The following is a 22183-nucleotide window of genomic DNA, read 5'->3' on the forward strand; positions in this document are numbered from 1 at the left end:
TGCCACTCCCCTTACTCTCCTCTTCTGATCCCCTTCCCTACTGCAAGGTCTGCTGGCAACCTGGGAGTAGTCTTTGTCCCTTCTCAAAATGTCTCTGTTCAACTTCAAATCTGCCATAGCCGCCCCGCCCGATTTAACATCAAAATAAATTATCTTCTGACCTTTAAAACTGCTAAACAGCTCATCTCATTCTCCTTTCTCTTTCCAACTACTGTGCTAGTCTTTTCTATGGCCTTCCTAACTATGCTTTTACACCTCTATATAAAATCATAAACTTTGCTGTCCGTACACTCTTTCACCTTCCTCGCTTTTCTTTTACCTCCTCTGCATGTCACCAGATCAGCTGGCTCTTATTGAAACAAAGGGCTAAGTACAAGCTTCTACTCATTTTTAAAAGAAAATCATGGATTTGCCCTCCACCCCTCCCCCCAAACTTTCCACTTTTCTCACTCTGTACTCACCCCCTTGTTCTCTTAGATCATCATTGGCCCACCTACTAGCCAGTTCTTGTGCCCCCTCTTGTTTCCACTCTCTCATTCTCTTCCCTACTTTGGGATGCTCTCCCCTTAACTCCCCGCACCACTGCCACTTTACCTCTATTAAAAACCAACCTCAAAGCCCTCCTCCTTGCTGAAGAACTGGTGGCCTAGAATCCTTTATTTTCTGTTTTCTCCCTACCCGCATTCTCCTTCACCTTGGTTTATCCTAAAGCACCTAACCCCATTCCCTAATTCCTTAACCTAGCACTTCCTCCACCTTCCTGTGCCTTTGTTACTATGTCCTGTCTTTGTCCCAGGTGCCTGTTCCCACTTGCCCCCACACCATCTGGACTTTGAATCACTCTCTCTTCCCGTTTGTAAAGGACACATTTCCTGCGCTCTGTTAACTATGCTTTAACTTCTGTTAGCGTTTTTGGGACAAAAATGCATTTGCTTCCTGTAACCTCTTCAAATAAATAAATAAAATAGTCGCTAAAACCCTAGGTGTCTCTTGGGAGGTCAGTGGCTTATGATTCCAGGTTCTTATATGTTGAGGATTGTTAAAGGTACCTTTATGTTGTTCCACAAAAACATTTCCATTCGCCATATAATTTGCCTTTGCAAATTATTTGTATTTGTATCTATTTGAAGAACAGGGATGTCAATTTCGATCCGAAATGACTTACAATATCATTTACAAATGGGGGAGGAATTCCCTAGAAGGGTACCTGTAAAATAGCAGAAAGATGATCAAGTGGTGAGCCAGTTTATAGGGTAGGGACAAAACAAAGAAAACAATATGAACAACAGATCACTTATAAAGGTAGCATTAACCTAGGGTGGCAAGTACTACAATCTAAAGAAAAGTAGTGTATACATATACATTATTGCATTATTACTGGCACTGGAGGAAGTGGTGGGCTCAGATAGGGAGGGTGTGGGAGGGGGCAGGGCAGGGCTACCCTATTGGCAAGTAAATGAGGTTCAAGGTGAGTTTTGGGGCCATACAATGTCAGACTGGCTTTGATTGTGATGGGCAGCGGCTTTCAATGGAGGAGGGATAGTAGGGAGAAACTGCGAAAGTGAGAGTAGACAGACGGAATATGTGACAATGAGGTTTAGTGTAGAGGGGGAGCAGAAAGGAACAAGATGGTGAGCAGACAGATATGCAATCACACAGGTCCATAGGAGCAAGACCATGCACAGCTTTATAGACTATGAGCGGGAACTTGAAAACTGAGTGGTTGTGCATGATGAGCCAACCTCCATAGTGTCAGTAGGCAGACGTGAGGGAGAATATGATTAGGTTGTAGAGAGCGCAGGCTGTGTTGTTGAAGACTTCATCTAGAGGGAGGAAGGAGTTGGGAGGTAGGTCAAGGACTAGGCTTGAGTAGTAGTAAAGTTTGCTGAGCATGAGGGTGTAGGTTAAAATTTTAAAGGGTATGAATAAGAAATGGAAGAATGTATCAAATTGTGAGAGGGTTCATACGAGCAGAAGAGGCACTGGTAGTAATGAATTGTTGCAGTCAGAGGTCACTATTAAAGAGGACACCAAGGTTGCAAGCATTGGGAGAGGGAGCAAGAAGATCAGGCGGGAAGGAAATGGAAGAGTCGAGGGGTGGGTTGGCATTGAAAGCCGGAAAAACACAACTTACATTTTTTGAAGAGTTCTGCATGAGGCAGTAGAGAGCCATCCAGCAACAGATTGCAGTGTAATCTGTTCTAAGGTGGCTAGGGTGACAGAGGGAATGGAGAAAACAATGTTATTGTCATCAACAGATAGGTGGTAGTTAAAGCCAGAGGATGAGATCATCCTTGCTAGCGTGGAGATATAGAGGGTGAAGAGCAGAGGTACAAGGACTGATCTTTGGGGAAGGGTGACAGGAAGATGGGTGGGGTCAGATGTTTTTGTGTTCCAAGAGATTGTAAAGGAGGGACCTTTAAGGTCAGATAAGATCCAGGAGACAGCAGATTTGTGAAACCCAAGGTCTAGTTATGTGAGGAGGAGAACTGAGTAGGCAATAGTATTGAAATGGAAGAGATTTCCACAAGGATGGGGTTAGAAGATATTTCTGAGTGGTGAGAAGCAGAGTGGAAGTTGAAGACATACATGGGTGCAGACTTAGTGGAGGGTTTACTACGTAAGCCAGATTGACATATTTCTCCAATGCCATTAACCTAAATGTACTTGGGGATCTTTTTCAAGACTTGCCGCTTGAGGAACTTCAAATAAAGGGATGGAAGGAAACTGGTCAATAGTTTGCCAGTTGTTTGTGTCAGCAGAAGATTTCTTAAAAAAGGGTAGGATAGTTGCACCTCTGAACGAATCAGTGAAAAGTCAAGCTGAGGGGGAGAGGTTAAAGAACTCACAGAGCTAAAGAAAGGTACCTGAGACTAAGTGTTTGATTGTCTGAGGCGAAAACAGTCAAAAGGAGCACAAGATGGACTGGAACTGTGATGGATGGATGCTAATCCTGTAGGAGAGGTAGAGAGTAAAAAGTAGACAGTAATAGAGGGAGCAGAGAGAGGTGGCGGAAAGAAGGGGGCAGGGAGAGATGAGGATCATGAGAGTCACACATTTCAGAGATTTGTAGAGGAAAAGTAGTGAGCAAATTCAATAGAAAAAAGGGAGGTTAAGATGGATATGTCTGAGGGTAGATACAGGTTTTCAGGGGTTATTATGAAGGAGGTTATGTTTGTGAAGTTGGAGGATTTGGCAGTGTCCAATGCAAAAGTGAGGACAGCAGGGGAATTTGTGTGGGCTAGGAGTAAGGTGGTTCTCTGTGATTGTTCCAGTGTTGTAAGGAATGACACATGTTTGTTTTGAGGGCCTGGATCTCAGAGGTGATGCAGGGCTCGGGGCATGGAGAGGAAGGCACGAATGTGTGAGCAGTTTAGTGTTGGTCAAAGGAACTCCTAAGTGCATAGTGAAAGTCAGAGAAAGCATGGCCAATTGGAGAGGCATAAGTGCGGGCTAGAGACAGGATATTGGCCCTCACATCATCAAGCTATGGGGCAAGAGAGTCTTTGTGACAAATCCACTTCTGGGGTACCACCGGTCCAAGAGTGAATATCGGTTTCTAAACAATCAATCAGCCCCACACCTCTATTACACCAGAAGGGGATCTGTACAGATTGGAATAACAAGCAAACTATAAACCTCCTTGTCCAATTTTGGTAATGTGGACGGAGCGGCAGGCTTATCTCTGAAAAGACATGGATTGTTGGTTAGTTACAACACAGTGAAAATACAATAATTACCCATTGATAAAAGGGACTATACAACCCACCCTCTAACGCAATGCAGAAGACAGACAGTTTCAAATATGGGAGAGCGATGCACTCTGGATACTGACAGGAGGATAGTCAGTATGATTAATAACGACAACATCTTAAGGTTTCTTGGTTTTAGCACAAAGGAAGCAATGCGTCTTCAAATGTCTGTAGGGGCCTTCTGGGAAGGACCAGGGGGATAGAACCACAATGTGCCTTGTGCTGTAGGTGTTCTTGGTGCTCAACAAGGTTGAGTCGGCTACAGGGCACTCTGCAGGCTTCTGTGACAGAGTTCAAGACGGGAGTCAGCTGCGGGTATCAGGTGCAAGATGGTTCGGCGAGCAAAGCTGGATGAATGGCTGCAGACTGGCCTACACGGACGCTTGGGGTCAGGAATCGTCGTCTCAGTGCTGATCTGCAGTTCTAAAGCACTGGTTGAGACGTCTCGGATGTCTTTAAGCAACGCCGGCTTGAAAATGGTCAGCATTGACTTTGGTTATGGATCGAGGAACTCGACTAGCTTGAAAATGTACTTTAAGGTGGACTTCGGTAGATGCTTGTTGAGGCACTTCTCCCAGCATCTTCAATGGGCTTGTGTTGTCCTTTAAGGCAGACGGCCCACAGCTGTGGAGTGTGTTGCAGGCAGCTGCCTTGTCCTTGATTTTAGGTTCAGAGCCCTTCTGGTAGTTCCTATCCAGGAAGCCTGCTGCAAAGCCTAGCAGGACACGCCATTTTACCCCTACTTACGCTTGCACTCCTGCAAGGCAGAATCCAATTCGTCACAGTGCGGGCCTCAGCAGGCCTCAGCCAAAGCCAAATTATTTACGTTTATTCCTCTGGGCCAATAACAAATCTATTTTAGCCACATGACATTCCTTGCTGGGTTTAGCATCTTCACTTTTGCCCTTTAACTTAGATCCTAGAACCTGCTCAACAATTCCATTTAAAACAATAAAAGTATTCCCAATTAAGCTTTCATCATTACCAAAAGACAAACAGTCCATAATCTGTTTAAAATCTTCTTGGATATTTATTATTGGCTAGAAGGGCATCGACCATTGGACCCTGTGTAGATTATTTGAACTTGCCCTCAGTGTAGCTGCAGAGTCAAGGCCACTTTCAAAGCTAATGGAGAAGTGATCATTTTGAATGTGCTCAAGGATCTTCATATCAATGACCCTTAACCAATCGCAATAGATATGGATAAAAAAAAAATGTTTATTGGGGCTGCTGGTGTTCTAATGAATGTAAGTTTGGCTGGGCTATCTGAAATAGATCTACCATAGATAGTGCAAACTTTCAAATCGAATAGTAATTTAATAAAGTATTTTACTTGGCATGTAATGTAACTTAAGTTACTAGAGTAACTGGCTAAACCCCAAGCCTCAAATTCATTTTAACCTAAAACATTGTACACATTTTCATCCTAATTTCTAACATTCATATCACTGATTATGATAGTTAATTTCACATTCTGAATGTATTAAGGACTTGTAAGAATGTCTCTTTATTCTCACTTGCTCCCTCCCTGCCTTGAAGCACTTTGAAACACATTGTGTATAGGCACTATATAAATAAACTATCAATTCAATTCAATCAGGGGTAACCACTCTGAGGACACTTTCATCATGAACAAGATCTACGCCACCACCCAAAACTGGATGGCCACTCACAATTTGTGCTTCAGTGACGATAAAACTGAACTACTGATTGTGGGATCCCCTTTTCGTCTCGGCAAGCTTGCCTGCGCCTACTCCTCTTTCTCAATTGATGGCACTTCCAACCCTGTCCTCAGACAAGTCAAAACGCTGGGAGTTTATTTGGATGCTGAACTAAACATGACTAAGCACATTAACGCCCTTGCATCCTCTACAGCAAACTCATTTCCATATGTAGGCAATTCCTGTCGCCAACCAACTTCCTCCCGCTTGCCAGTGCCATTATTATCAGCAAGCTTGTCTATTGAAATGTTCTCCTCATAGTTACTTTGACAGCCAATCTATCCGAGCTGCAACTCCTCCGGAACAAAGCTCTTCAGGCTGCCCTGGTATTGTGCCAATCAGACCACATCTCTGCCTTTAGGCGCAAAGCCCACTGGCTACCCATAATAGCACACATAGAGTTAAAAACTCTAACACTGACACATCGCTGCATTTACAATCTTGCCCCTAAGTACCTAAACAAGAGCATCTCTCAGAAACACCACTCGCATGCTCTTCGCTCATCCAATAACAGCACTCTTGCCATTCCATGATTCAAAAAGGCTAGATCTAGAGGAGTTAGCACTGCTCCCAAACTCTGGAACTGTCTTCCCTCAAACATCAGAGATGAAACTTCCACCTCTACCTTCAAGAAACCTTTGAAAACCTGGCTCTTCAATACATATGATTAATGACACTGCTTCTGTACAAGCAATCACTGCACCTACCACACATGTTTTTTGTTTTTGATTGTGCAATAATCTTGCTTATTCTGTACAAACGCAGGGATCCCCTTCAGTTTGGACGTTACAGGCCTTTTGGCTAAGATCAAGTGTAGTATCTGTTCTTATCAGTTTAATATCTGATACGTCCTCTATCTGGGGACCATATATTAAATTGATTTTTGGAACAGGGAGATGGAATGGGAGCTTGCTCTGTCCACTCCACGCATCAACCTGGTATTGCAGTACCTCCAGGACTGGTGCACTTCCCCGCTCGGGGGGAAAAAAAAAATAAAAAAATAATAAAATAAAAAAACAGTGTGCACAAAAAATATAAAAACCGGTGTCGCGCTCAAGGACGATGTTTGTTCTCAAAGATTTTAGTAACTGTCATGATGCCTGCCCCCGGAAGACCAGACAGGCCCAGCAGCCCCGGAAGCAGGCATCATGCCACTTGGAGCAGGCCCAAAAGCCCCAGTTAGGGGCTGTTTGGGTACAGTCCTGGCGCCTATGGTGCCAGGCTCATTATTGATAACTTACCTGAAGCAGACCATGCTGCATACTCACCTGAGGCAGACCATGCTGCATGAAGACTCAAGCCAAATGAGGCTTAGGAGGGACTATTTTACTGAAGGGACTATTTTGTTACTTGGGTGGGGCTGTGGAAGAATACTTACCTGGATCTTCTTCCAAGGCTATTTAAAGCACGCCCAGACAGCCACACGTGCTTTGCGTTATTCTGCTTGCTGCAGCGTAACGCTCACCGTGTTTTCAGCAGCTCCAGTCTTCAGCCACGCCCGCTTCAGTCCTGGGACTCCTGAAACAAGAAGACAAAAAGGATAAAGGTTAGAACGGGAGTTTTAACTTTAATCCTTACCTGAATCCTGATCCATTTCGCCACGGAACTGAAAGACAGAAGTCTTTGAAGCATCGCTTCGCATTCCTACGGCGCCGCGCTGAACTCATCTGCTTGGTGGGACTTCAGCATTCCATCACGCTCTCTCCATCTCGCGGCCGCCCTCCGGCACCTAAGGAGACAAAGACAGCAAGGTGAGCAAGGGGACTCTCAAGGCCATACAAGCTACCCCCAAGAACTTACCTGATTTACCACGGGAGGCACTCACCTCATTTCGGGTCGGCGCAGTCAACTCTGCTACATCGCCGTACCCCGGCCCCTAAAGGGAGAAAGCAAGGACAATACCAGTTACCCCCCCCAAAACTTACCTGATTTACCACGGGGGTCTCACCTCACCTCGGGTTGGCACAGTCAACTCTGCTTCATCGCCGTACCCCGGCCCCTAAGGGGAAAAACACAATAGACTTACCTGAATCTTACCGAGTGCCATTTGGAAATCTTTGAGTGGATTAATCGGCAACCTGCAAGGAATCGGACAGAGTGAAGAGCAGACATTTGAACTCTTATGAACAATTGGACTTTAGAGTCAATACTGGAACTCACCAATTCCTCTACGCCAGTGAAGTAACTGGTCATCAACGCGCCCCTGCGGTCGACGCAGGATGGAGAGCTCATCCTTCCAAACCATCAGGTGAGGCTAAGGAGGGGACATCAAGAGTGATCAGTGGGAAGACAACGGGAGTGGGGAAGGTGGGTTGACACTCAATTCCACGGGTGGTTAATTCCTCTTCTCCTTTGCAGAAGAATATTCTTGCGAGCCAGACAAACTAGGCTGAGCGGGCCAGTCCAGTCAGTCATCTCGGCGCTACACGTCACGCTGGTGGAAATAACAGCGGCCCAGTTCTGGTCGACGCCCCCGTGGGAACCAGGTGAGCGTAACAGTAACCCATTAAGCACATTGCATTTGCTAGTTTAAATTAAGCACTTGCAGCACTGCATCAAACATTTACGTATGCTATTGAATTGTTTTATTCCAATTGAGGTTGTTTTCATTATTAGTACCCGGCGAGGGCGCAATCAGAATGTAAGAGACATTCTGATTGGCCCTCGCCATTACCAGGCCTGGAATCCCTCTGTCGGGATTCCACAGCCTTTGTCCCCGGCAGGGGGCGTGGCAGCCCCTCAGCCAATGAGGATGCTCGAAGCGGGGCCATCCCTGCTCCGAGGCTCCCCACGGCAGAGAGGCTACCTTCGCCCGCCACCGTGGACTGAGGTAAGGCTTTTTTTTTTCCCCTCCCCTTCCCTTTCCTCCCTCCTCCTGGCCCTCCCCACCCCACTTACCTTCCATCCCTGGGTCCCCGGCGGGGGACGATGGCAGCCTCCTGCCGTCTGGAGGCTCGGAGCAGGGCCATCCCCTTCTCCTCCCTTCCGCCCTCTTAACCGCACTTACCTTCTTTTTTTTTTCGGGAGCGGACGCGCATGATATGCTTTTGTTTCCAGCGCGTCTGCTCCCGATGGCCGCCATGGAAAGGGAAAACGGACTCCATTTTCCCTTTCGCAGTGGCCATTTTCTTTGTCGTCTTTTTTATTTTTCCCCGAAACGATGCAGTGTTTCGGGACAAAAAAAGGTTTTTTGTGCCCCGGTCACAGTTTTTGCGGGCCGGGGTACTGATAGCTATATGCCCCTCGCGGCGGGGGCTTCGCACGGGCCTATAACTACGGGCCCCGGGGCATTACCTGAGCCGGTAATGCCCCCGCCGCTCGAGGCATATTGCTTTAATATAGTGCTTGGCTGGTCCTGTCACTGAGAATGTTTGTGATGTGGTTTAGTTAATGAATTCATGTTGACCAATAACCTAGGGAAATAGGCAGTTTCATAAACAATTACATTATTTTTGTAAAGCAATCCATGTTATCTAATGATTGATCATTTCTGAGTTCAGCTGCAGGGCCATTGCTTACACAACATCAACCAGAACCAAACCATTGCTTGTGTTTTTGGTGACCTGCTCTAGTTTAAAAGTGAACACTAGCACTTCTTAGCAGCAAGTCTCAAATGTTTTTGTGTGACTGTATGGGGCAGAACCAGCATCTGTCAAGAAGCCAATACTGTGCTCATAAGTCACACTTTTGAAAACTTAGATTAAAAAAAAAGGTTTCAACATTATGGGTGAACAATACAAACAAATACAAATCTTGCAACCATTTAATCATATGTGTCACAAGTTAATATTTAATAATACAGGCATCTCGACATTTTCAATTAAACTGCATGTATTTACTCAAGCTATGTGCTGACACGAATTCTATAAAGCAGCCCCCACCCCCACCCCTCTGTAATTGTCCTGGGTAACCTCTTCTCCACTGCAGAGAAACCCCTTTGTAATGCGTCTTGGAAGCTGGGTGTGAATAGCAGCCCGCCAGATTCTCCCTGACAAAAGGCTCTCTGCCTTGCACTTAACTCTGCTTCCAAGGTAACCTCCTCTGCCCCACCCCCACCTCCTCATGATTGTTGAACTCCAACTTCTGAATAAGAGCTTGGTAGCTGATGGGTTTGAAAGGAATTTGCGATTTTCATTTTGGATATTTTTCCCGTGAGTGCATTCAAAACATGAAACGCATGTGTTTTATTTTGTATCAAGCTGTGTGATCTGTGCTGTGAACTCCATCAGTACATGTGCGACTGCTCTGAAAGATAAGTGCTTATAGAGCACACACATACTCAGCCTGCTATGTTGTCTACCAAACACCTTATACCTAGGCATAATAGTTAATTGATATATTGTTTCATTTTTACGTGTGCATTTTCTACTCTCGAGTATGCTAACTGAAGACGAAAGCTAACACACTAGAAGGAAAATTAAATCTTTTCTTTACTGAGTGTTTTTACTTTTGCTCTGTTATGGAATTAGTTTGAATATTTCAGCATAGGTGGTGTTACTTGACCTTGCAAAAGGCTTGTCTTGCACATATTTTCACCTGAAACGCCACAGCAGATCAAGCACATTAACTCTAGGATAAAAGTTTAGTCCTTAACTTGTTCTGAATGCAGAGTGGGGAACCCAGAGTGTCCATATGAAACAAAAGGAACATTGGCAAAGCCAATAGTTCTGGTTTTGGAAGAGACATTGATGTGATGGTCTGTAAAGAGTGATTGACAGAGGGCCATAAAGGGAAAAAGGGTAGTGAAATGCGAGCAAAAGGGAGGTGGTGAAGGAAAAAGGGCAATGAGGGGCAACTAAAAGAGGAAAAATGAGCAGCAAGAAAAAGGGTCAAGGAGGAAGTGAAAAGGTGGGGCTCACAGGATTCTGTCTGCAGATGTACAGATATAGAGTGGGAAGTTGCCAATGAACTGACATAAATACGTTTTAAAACTTACCTCGTAGCAGTTCAGGAGATATCAAAAGAATCACATCTATAATAATAATGTATGTAAATATGTGCTATGTAAGGTGCTTTGGATAAAAGTGCTATATAAATATCAAATTATTATTTTTATATCTCAGTATCTGGATCAAGTAGAAAACATATGGAAAGTGAAGTAGAATTTCCACCAGTTCAACCCGTCTTCAATTTAAAAAAATGAGACAGCACAGTCTAGTTAGGGGAGGGCTAGGATAACCTATGTGTATATTTAAGAAGTGTTTTTCTACTGGATCCAGTTGTAGCAGAGGTCACAATGTTACAAAAAACGATGTGAGCATCTAGCTCCAGTATACTATTAGAAAACAACTCAAATTATCTTTCCACCAGCTGAAAAACACTGGACAGTCAGAGTAAAATAGGATATCTCAGGCTGCACGTCACCTTCTAGCATAAACAGATGATGCGTTTGGATTTTGAGAAATTAGGCCATTGGCCAGATTTGACAAAAACAGGCATCTAAATAAATCAGAGGAAGTGCCAACCTTCGTGTGTTTGCTACTGCAAAGACAGCAATGGTTCTCATGGGGTCGACGCAGGGTACCTGGCTCCATACCCATAACCACCAATATGAAGTGGCTCATAGAGGTAGTTGGCAGGTCAAAGGATCACTGGTGGTAATCCCTACCTTCTCAGAGGGCTCTCATAGCACTGGTAGTGTCCCCTGCACTTGCCATATAACTAAACAATCAGAGAAATCTTGCTGTGAATCTGTACCTGGACCCTATCGGAGAAAAGTAAAAGTGAAGAGCAAACTTATCCAATATTTTTCCTCACTCTGAGGTGTGCGGACAAGGGCAACTTGAGAGGTAGCACCAACAGGAAGTTCAGGAGAGCCACCTGCCTCCAGTGTGCAACGTCTGTGGTTTGCTGTTCATTGCAAACAGAACTATTTGTGATTACTCAGACCTTTCATAAACTTTTGTGAAATGCCTTTCTCATACATCTCTACTTATTTGCTGTCACTTCCCCACTCAGAAAAGAGGCTGAGTAAGCATACACATATATCCTGATCTCACTCTGAGCATGGTGTGCACCAAATCATATCACACTAACCAGAAAGAAAATGTCAGACAGACATATTTACAACTCTTTTACCTTAACTTGTAATCAAGTGCCTGTTCTTCACCTTGCCAGTCTTGAGTCACTAAAGCATCCAACGGAAGCAGACCATCTTCCGCTTCATTAGCAACATATGCAGCATTCCTTTTGGTTCTTCCAAAGACCAAAAGCCACTGACTAGGTCACAGACGCTGTGCTTTGCCAAGCAGGGTACATTACCATCTCCATGACCATCAGTCTGGCTTTTCCCAGCTTAATCTTCACACTGAATCTGTTGGTTGTCTCCATGACCATCAGTCTGGCTTCAGAGCTGCCAGAAGCATGGAAACTGCTCACCTGAACATCCGTGAAGACCTGCTCTCCAACCTCGATTCCAACACCCCCTGTGTCCTCATCTTACTTGTCCTCTCTTCTGCCTTGGATACTTCCAGAAGAATGGGTAACCGCATTAATGTATCCCAGAGAATCGGCTATTTCCTCCAGGCTTAGACTAATTCAACTGAAAATATTACATAGAATTTATTATCCAAGTGTGGCGTTGTTCAATTGGGGGAAGACCACTAACCCAAACTGTCTGGGGTGCAAGAGGGAGGAGGGCTCCTACTACCACATACTGTGGGAGTGTGCCATCATGCAGCAATACTGGCAGAAATGCTGCGATGAACTGTAAAAGGTAATGGGAAAGAGAATACATGTAAATCCAAAGCAACTACTGATCAGGATAGAAGAAGATATAGAACTAACAAGGTACGAAAGAGCATTCTTATCCACCACCACTGCGATACTTAAAAGGAATATAGCGCAACTGTGGGGCTCCGAAAGACAACCGAGCTATGAACAATGGATCACGGATGAAGACATCTGCACCGCAATGGAAAAAAGGGTTTACACTGCTAGAGGGTGTCCTGAGAAAGCTCAGAAAATATGGCGTAACTGGGAAGATGCGCATTAAAGCTATATAACGACAAACCAAACTGCCACTCCAAGACTTGAAAGTGCTCTAGGCTGGGTGATGTGAAAGGAACAAATGTCAGGACATTTTTTAAGGCTCATTGGTACAAGACTATGGCAATGAACAATTGGTGGGCGGGTAAGGGGGACATTTTGTTTACCCCGTTGTATGGGGCTGTATGTTTTTATGTAACCAAAAAAACAATAAAATGTTTTATTAAAAAAAAAAAAACATGCAATCCCGCTCAACCGTCTCCGTGATAACCTGGGTATGTTATGTTATGTTACTTGGCATTTATATAGCGCCTCATGAATCACTGGTATGATCTCAAAGCGCTGGTAGGTTGAACGCCCTCGGGAACCGCTGTTCAAGTCAATAGAGAGAGAGTGTCGTATGGTGCGTGGGTGTACCAGATGTGTGCAGCTGGTGGGGTTGTTGCATGATATCTGCTTTTTAGCGGAATGTGTGGTGCTGATGAAATCAGTTGGATGTGTTCAATCTGGAGGGTGGACACCCAGACTGAGTTCTGGCTGCGTTAGGCCTGAGGAGATGCCTAAGCTAGCCAGTATGTACTCAGCTAGCTGTGTTTTATTAGGATTGAGGTTTTCGTGGGGTCATGGGAACAGCTAGGCCGAATGTGTCCTAGTATAGCTGTGTTCTAGTTGAAGGATGGTGTATAGGAGAGAGTAAGCGTAGTGGTGTGATATGGAGGTTATTAGTAAATCACATGCGAACATGCGACCAAGCATGAGAGGAGGACAGGGGGCGTACAAAGCGGCATACATATATAAAGCGTTAGGATGGATAGGGTGAACATGTGATACAGATAACATGGGGATACAGGTACATAGCGTATACATAGCATAAGTAGGAGATACAGGGATATACAGAGATATATTAACTCTGTCCACTCCTTTCGCTCTGTCCTTTCCAACCATTCTATCCATTCTATCCCCTTTTCCATTTGTTCCATCGGCTTCATCCTTTCCATCGGCTTCATCCTTTCCATCCACTCCATCTGTTCCATCCACTCCATCCGTTCATGCACTCCATCCATTCCATCCGCTCCATCCATTCCATCCGCTCCATCCACTTCAGCCTTTCCATCCATCCTTTCCTTTCCATCCATCCCATCCTTTTCAATAACTTCATCCGTTCCAGCTGTTCTAGCCATTCCAGCTGGTCTAGCCATTCCAGCTGTTCCAGCCGTTCTAGCCGTTCCAGCCTGTTCCAGCCTTTCCCATCCACTTTGTTTACACCATCAACATCCTCCACCCGGCGGTTACATCCAGTGGCGTATTATTCCAGGGCCCTATCTCCTGCTGAGTGCAATTATACCATCATGGAAAGAGAATTACTGGCTATTCGAGCCGCGTTCAAGGAATGGAGACATCAACTGTTGGGCGCTCGCCATCCTGTTACCGTGTTCACTGATCATCGTAATCTTCAAGCTTTGTCTCACGCCAAGTCTACCAATGCCCGTCAAGCACAATGGCATTTGTTTTTTCCATGTTTGATTTCACAGTCACTTACCGACCAGGTCCCTTACATGGTAAGACGGATGCCTTGTCACGCATTGGTGTGGATTCAGATACTCCGAAACCACGGCCCTCTGTACTACCCACTGGGTCGGTGGTATGTGTCTGTTCGGTCTCTACTTCTCTCCTAACCCGATTAAAACAATGGGCCATGGACCATCCTTCCCTTTTAGACAGCCTTGGCATCCAATTGGTGGCAGGATTGCCTTACGTCAAGGGCTGTTGTATCTTCCAGATGTCCGTTCCTGAAAACTTGCCTTGGAATGGCCTCATGACTCTCGATTGGCCGCCCACCCAGGTCAAGCTAAGACTTACGACCTATTGCGGTGTTGGTGTTCCTGGCCTGGGATGAAAGAGGATGTGAACCACTATGTTTATTTATTTAAATTTTTATATAGCGCGCAAGCAGCCCAGGGGCATTGAGGCGCTGTTACTTGCAATAACTTAGTTACATGGTACATATGATAGCGATTGTTGACACATTATGAGTAGTACAGGAAATCATACTGTTACAAATATTGCATTTGGGCGTAAATTACAAACCTAAATGATAAGTATTTGTGCTGATGTGTCGGTCCTTATGTGAAGAGGGTAGTTTTCAGTGTTTTGCGGAAGGTGGTGAGGGAGTCCTCGCCACGGATGGTGGGAGGTAGGGCATTCCAGAGGGTGGGCGCGAGGTAGGGGAAGCTGGACCCACCCGCTTTTACTCTTTTCATTAGTGGCATAGAGAGCATGTTGGTGTACGGGGATCTGGTTGGCCTGGTGGTGGAGACAGGGTGGATCCTTTGAGAAAGGTAGGCAGGAGCAGTGAAGTCCCGCTGTTCCCTCTGCACACAATGCAAAAGGCAATCTGGAAAAAAAGTGGTGTTTTTGATGCAAATCCCCATACCCCCTTGCCCCTGGCACACTGTGACACTGGACTTGGTAGTTGAATTACCTTTTATAAAGTCCATGTCCACTATTTTAGTGGTAGTGGATGTGTTCACTAAAATGGCCCGTTTCATAACCTGCCAGGGTATTCCCAAGGCTACTCAGGTAGCGGCCTTGTTCTTTGACTATTTGGTCCGATTCTTTGGACTCCCCACAGTGATGATATCGGACCGAGGGCCTCAATTCACGTCTCGATGTTGGCGTGCTCTTACTGCCTCTCTGGGCATTGACGCCCACCTCTCCTCAGCCTACCATCGGCAGACCGACGGATAAACATAAAGTACCAATGCCACCATGGAACAATATTTACGTTGTCTCTGTTTGCAACATCAGTCGGATTGGTTGTCGGTTTTGGGGGCCGTGGAGTTCGCGTACAACAACTCCAGGCACTCTTCAGTGGGCTGTTCACCTTTTTACGCCTTGTATGGGCAGAATCCCAGGGTCATCCCCCTTATCATGCCCTCACTGGAGCAGGTACCAGCGGCGAAGTCCATACGAGATTCTCTGGTACATATCCGCTCGGCAGTAGCTGCCTATCTACATACTGCTCAAGCAACTGCTAAGAGGCAAGCGGATAAACGACATGTTCCTTCTCCCGTTTACCAACCAGGTGATCTAGTGTGGTTGTCGACGAAACATCTCGCCATCCGTGGAAAGCGCAAATTAATGCCTTATGTGGGTCCCTACAAGGTTGTACGTTGCCTAAATCCGGCTGCTGTTCGTCTGGATAGCCCTGCACAATGGCATGTACACCCAGTATTTCATGTTTCTCTCCTTCGCCCTTGCCTGCCGGACACCCGGTTCCCTCCTCTCCCTGCTCCGGTACTGGTACAGGGTGAGGAGGAATATGAGGTACACGCTATCTTGGAAACTCGGCTTCGTTTTGGTGTTCGCCAGTATCTTGTTGACTGGAAGGGTTATGGCCCGGAGGACAGGACTTGGGAACCAGCCTCCAATCTTCATGCCCCGCGTTTATTGCAGACATTTTGGCTGGGCCATTTGTGTATGGCCCGGGGTAGTGGTTCTTTGCGGAGGGGTACTGTCATGCCCCGGTGATGGTTTTCCTCGCATAGCCGTGGGGACAAACTCAAATGGAGACTGCCGAGGCGCTTGTTACAACGGAAAGCGTAAAAGAACTACAGCATCCAGTATTCCCTACGTGTACACGGTCACGTGATACGGAAGCGACGTACCTCCCGGCTTCCAGACTCAAACACTACTCATAACAGCGAGAAACGCTCCTTCGGTGCTCCTTAACTGAGTTACTCTCGTCTTTTTAAGTCTCACTTACTCTTGAACTCCTGGTATTTCGATTTTTTGGAATTGCTTAAGGATTGATTTATGTCTGTTCCCTGTTTGATTTCTGACGCCTGGTTCCCCTTTCCCTCTGGCTGCCACCCCTGGTTACCGAACCTGTGGACTGCAACCCGACGCCGCTTTACTGCTTTCCCCCTCTGGGGATTTTGCTCATTGCATCAAGATACTCTAGTACCTGCTTCCTTGCTGTTTATGCTTTAACTTTGACTCACGTATTTCAACATGATTCCTACCTGAATTCCTCCCACCTTGTGCGCGGTCCTTCCCTCCTTTCCTTCCTCCCCCTTCAAGACTTGTCTACGGCACCTGTTTGGGAATCACTGCTGCGTTCAGACAAAGAGTCTCTGTTCTCACTTACCTTGGTGTACTCTTATTTCCTTCCGCTGGATGATCTGCTAGCCTGCACGCCGATCGATTCAACTGTGGCATATAACATCAAAGGGTAACCTTAGGACGCTCTGCTGTACTCTCCACTGGTTACCCGCCTGCTGCCACAAGGAACCGAGGTGACCCCTGGACGCTCTGCTGCTTTTTCATCTGGGTCACTACTCAGCAACCCATTTGGACTTTGTGGCTTCTACTTCACGTGGATTTACATTTGGACTTGTTAGATGCGCCCTCGTGCCGTTTGGGTTAGGCTTTCTGGGACATCTGCACTGGGAACTTGGTTCTTCTTTACTGCAACTTCTACTCACAAGACACGCAGGTTCACCACAATATCTTCGAACACAGCAGGTAAGAATGGGATCATTTGGTGGTGTTGCAGAGTGTTGGACCGGTGTATTTTGGTATTCATGCTGTGCTATTGTTTTTCTTCCCTCTAGCACTGTTGCTGCTCCTTGACTTTTCGCTCAAGCCCCTGGCCTGGCAGGTACTTTTACTACCCTGCAGAGCACGCTCTTGGGAGAAAGGTTTTTCTGTCTTCGGTCCACGGTTGTTGGCAGTTCTGAGCCGGCTGACCCTCATTGGCTATTGAGATCACGACAGCGATCTGACAATCAGCGGCTGTTCATCTCCATCGGATTCCAAACTACATAGTGCTGAAGGTCTTCCTGCCATCTTCACGGGAAAGAATGTCCAGATAATGTTGGACAACACAGTCGCCATGTACTACCTCAACAAGAGGGGAGGTGTAGGGTCACTACCACTGTGCAGAGAGGCAATGCAGCTCTGGTTCTGGGTGATACAAGATGGAATCTATCTATCTGCAGTTCAACTAGCCGAAGAGAACATGGCGGCGGATGCTCTGAGGAGACAGAGCACAGTCTCCCACAAGTGGGAACTAGCTCAGAAAGTCCTTCAAGAGATCTTCACCTTTTGTGGAACCCCTCAAGTGGATCTGTTCGCAAACAGTGTCAACCGAAGTGCAAACTGTTTTGCTCAAGGTTATTTCCTCCAAGACAAGCTCTAGGGGATGCATTCATAGTGGATTGGGAGTTTCCACTCTTGTACATGTTTCCTCCATTCCCCGTCATTCCTCGTGTGATCAGGAGGTTCCGAAAGTTCAGGATCCTAATTGCCCCAGATTGGTCCAGGCGGATGTGGTTCCTATACCTTCTGAACTTGTCCATCTGCCCTCCAATACTTCTTGCACAAAGAGAGGATCTTCTCTCGCAAGGGGAAGGTCTGGTCATCCATCCAACGATCAAGACACTCAGCCTTCACGCATGGTTTCTGAAAGGCTGAGATACAAGGATTGGGACCTCCCGGATGACGTAAGGGAGATTTTGCTCTCGGCCAGAAGGCAACAAAATCTTTGTGCCGTTGGAACAAGTTCAGCAACTGGTGCAGAGATAGGAATGTGGATCCTTTTCTATATGAAACACCTACAGTACTTTCCTTTTTGTTACATTTGGCAACTCTGGGGCTCAAGATTGGTACAATTAAGGGTTACCTAGCGGCGCTTTCCATTTTCAAGTGCTCTTCAGAGGAGGATTCATATTTAAAGATCCCTCTGATTGTTCAATTCTTGAAAGGCCTTACTAATGTATATCCACAAGTCCAATTCAATATCCCTGTATGGGACCTCAATCTAGTGTTAAGGTTTTCAACATGCATTCCTTTTGAGCCTTTAAAATCATGCTCTTTAAGGCTCTTGACATTAAAAACCGTTTTGCTTATTGCAATAACATCAGCCCACAGGGTAAGCGAGTTGCAGGCCCTATCTTGCAAAACTCCACATACAGTATTTCATAAAGACAAGGTCATTCTCAAGGTAAAGCCTTCTTTTTTACCGAAGGTAGTCTCCGACTACCGTTTGTCACAAAACATTACATTACAAACTTTCTATCCACCGTCTCATCTAGGAAAGGAGGAGAGATTGCATAGACTGGACCCCAAAAGGGCTTTCAGTTTGTATATATCCAGAATGGCTAAATTTCACTAGGATGACCAATTGTTCACTGGCTCTACTGGTCCCATGTTGGGTCTTGCGGTTACTAAACAAACCATATCCAGATGGATCATCCTTGCTATTGGCGAATGCTATATGTTAGCGGGTAAGGACCCGCTGGAAGGCCTAAGGGCACATGCCACAAGGGGCATGGCAACATTTGCTGCTCTTCAAAGAGGTGTCCCAATCATTGATATTTGTTCAGTGGCCACTTGGTTGTCTATCCATACCTTCTTAAGACATTACTCCCTGGATTCATCTTCCAGTCAGGGAGGACAATTTGCAAAAGCAGTCCTTCATTCAGTCCATGATTAAATTTAAATGTAATTGGTACTCCCACCTCCAAATTATTACTGCTTTGGGAGTCTATCATAAGATGAGGAATACGTGGGGGGGAAAAAATCAATTTGAAGAACACGTTTCTTAACCCTGGTAACGTTCTTTCAATGGAATTTTCCTCCCACGCATTCCCTCTCGCCCCTCTCAGCCTACCCCACTCTACAATTTACGTGTTTCTCCAGCATGGGGTCTGGCATGGATTCACATGCTCATGAATATTCCCCGTCGTCAGGCTGGGAATCTTCGGTAAAGAAAAAACCAGTATCAGTTTCGTTTCTGATCTGTCTTTCGTAGTAATAACCAATCACTGGTCTCTGCGTCATACTGACCACAGCCAATGACTGCCCTCTACCTAAGCACCGCCTCTGGCAGCCATCTTCAGATTTTTACCGCACGTTCATGTGTTGGGATCCTCGTGCTATTGCTCTCGAGGGTTAGTGCTATTTTTTCACGTTTTTTCTCAAAAACTTCGTTTTTTTCGGTCAAAAGAGCCTCAAGCTCCACCGACTCTCCATCCGATCAACGGGGACCCGTGTCGGATTCGTCTGCGCCCCTCAAGGGTGAAGATTTCGTCAAGCTACGTTTTTGGAGGACTCCATGGCCCAGGAGAAGGGAAGCTCGACGCCCGGAAAGCTGTTCAGGGTCTGCCCTGGATGCCAGCTGCAGAACGTCTTTAAGGAGGACGAACACTCCTTTTGTCTCTACTGCTTACATGAGGACAAGACGCACGTGGAGAAGGACTGTGCGTTTTGCGGCAATATGTCGGAGCAGACCATGAAGGACCGCCATCAACTACTCGCCAACTGGCTGGAAGGGAAAAGCCCGTCAGGCGAGAAGAAGAGGATGAAATCCGAGCGGTCTTCTAAGACCTTTGAGGACGCCCCGGCGACGGGGGTCCAACACAAGGCCAAGCACCGCGAGTCCGCTGGCACCGGGAACGCCGAACGGTCGGGCTCTACGGGCGCCAGGCAGGGCGCACCCTCCCCGGCACCTTCAGCCACGAGCCAACGCTCTGGGTCGGGTAAGAGGAAGGGCGAGCACCCGGCGAAGCTCCTGGAGAGGCCCCGGTCGAGCTTGAAGGCCCCATCGGAGGGGGAGCGAGGCAGTGTCTCCCCCCCCCTCAAGGATAAGGCGGTGAGCGCACCTAAGGTGGTGAAGGCCTTAATCCATCCGGCCAAGCCCTCTATCGAAACTGTCGCGGCGGCCCTGGCTCAGCCTGTGGAGGCTACACCAGTGGTGGCGACCTCGGGGCTCAGAGTCTCCCTGCCACCTCAGAGGGAGTCCTCTTTTGTGCCCATCGATAGGACCCCCGTGAAATCCCCGGCGGGGAAGAAAAAGGGGGGGCAGGGCGTCGTCGTAGATTCGGCTTCAACCTCGGAGGAAGAGCTGATCGAGGTCTTAAGCCACGGCCTTGGCGTGGATGAAGACCGGCCCGTCGGGATGGATCCCGACGCAGGTGACGACGACATCGTCGAGGGTGCCGACGGGGCTCCTGATCGCCCGTCGGATTCCCCTCTGCCAGCGCCGCAAGACAACTCGGCGGCCATTTTGTTGGCTATACAGTCCTTATGCTCAGAGGTAAGGACGAGACTACCGTTGCCGACGGAGGAACCTCTCCCGTCGGGGGATCCTGAACCGGGACCTTCTGGTGTTCCCCCGCCCAAGAAAAGAAGGATTCACCCTCCACCTCCTTTTCAGCCGTCGCGCCCCGTCCAGCCCTCCTCCCCGTCCACCCGAGGGGATGATACGGGGACTGACACGGCAGCGACGGGTACGGACGACGAGGATCTACCGTCGTCACCTCCCACCAGGGCTTCTCCGCCCGACGAGATTGGATCGTTCCACTCCATGATCGCCAGGGCATCCGAGCTTTTCCAACTCTGCCCTGAGGAGAAGAAAAAGGAAGGATTCCTTTATCAACGGCGCGAGGCCAAGAGGAAGACGGTCCTCGCGGTGCCTCTACTGGACGACCTTTGGGATGAGGGCCTCTCCCTCCTCAAGAACCCTTCCACGACGCCAGCTAGAAGAGACCGGTACGAGAAGAAGTACCGGGTCCCGGACGCGGCCCCCCTGTGCCTCTGGGCGCAGCCTACCCCGGACTCCGTCGTCTCTGCGGCGGCCAGGAAGAAAGCGGGGGAGGGGGGTGCGGCCTCCACATCGACTTCCCCACCGGACGGCGAGGGAAAGAAATTGGACGCTATGGGACGCAGGGTCATCTCGTCTGCAGCGACGACGATGAAAGCGGCCAACGCCTTGGCTATCGTGGCCCGCTACGACAGGGAGCTATGGTACAAACTGGCTCCCCTGCTGGACTTCCTACCGGACGACAAGAGGGTGGATGCCCTGGAGATCCTACAGGAAGGTGAGGTGGCGTCGGACCACGCCATCACTATTGCGACGGACATCGGCGACACTGGATTTCGCCAGTTGGGCAACGGCGTGTGCCTTAGGCGGCGTGGATGGCTCAAGGCTACGGACTTCCGGCAAGACGTACAGACCAGAGTCCTGGACATGCCGTTCGATGGGAACAACCTGTTTGGGAAAACAGTGGACGATTCCCTTCAGGCCATTAAAGCGGACACTGAGACGGCCCGGGCCCTTGGGGTTCTGCAGCAACGACGGATGCCCTTTCGGAGCAGCGGAGGCAAGGGCGCCTCCAAAGGTTCCGGCGGCGGTTTCTCCACCTACCGTCAAGCGGCCCGCTCGTCGTCTCAGGAGGCCTACAGAGGACGAGGCAAGTCTGGCGGACCCCGCCGTCGTCGCCAAGGAGGTCAAGGCGGCAAAGCCTCGTCGAAACAGGATTGAACCGGCCGTGGGGTCGGGCCCCCACCGAAGCACCCCGGTGGGAGGCCGGCTGGCGAGCTTCGTCAGCGTGTGGGAGTCCATCTCCACCGACCGTTGGGTGCTGGACGCCTTAGCCCGGGGCCACGCGCTCGAGTTTCAAAGAAGGTGCCCGCGCGTCCCCCCCGTGGCCAGGAAAGAGCTTCACGTCCCTCAGCTTCTCCTGGAGGTAAAGGCGATGCTCAGGAAGGGCGCCATCGAACTCGTCCCAAAGAGGCTTCGGGGCTCCGGAGTTTACTCGAGATACTTCCTCGTGAAGAAGACGGGAGGATGGCGCCCCATCCTAGACCTGCGACGTCTGAACAAGTTCATCAAGGCGCAGAAGTTCCGGATGGTCACATTCCAGCACGTCCTGGGTC

General features: G+C 47.8%; 1 protein-coding gene and 1 non-coding gene across 2 annotated transcripts in view; both read left to right on the forward strand.

Annotated features, from left to right (window-relative positions):
• LOC138505118 (mucin-3A-like) overlaps window positions 1–22183 on the forward strand; it is a 1277237-nt gene that overhangs the window by 1145556 nt on the left and 109498 nt on the right. The window lies entirely within an intron of this gene.
• On the forward strand, window positions 6255–6445 carry LOC138505328 (U2 spliceosomal RNA). Its single transcript, XR_011280135.1, has one exon. It is a non-coding gene; the product is annotated as a U2 spliceosomal RNA (small nuclear RNA).

The sequence above is a fragment of the Ambystoma mexicanum genome, chromosome 11 (assembly GCF_040938575.1).
Source record: "Ambystoma mexicanum isolate Mex_15411 chromosome 11, UKY_AmexF1_1, whole genome shotgun sequence".
Lineage (NCBI taxonomy): Eukaryota > Metazoa > Chordata > Amphibia > Caudata > Ambystomatidae > Ambystoma > Ambystoma mexicanum.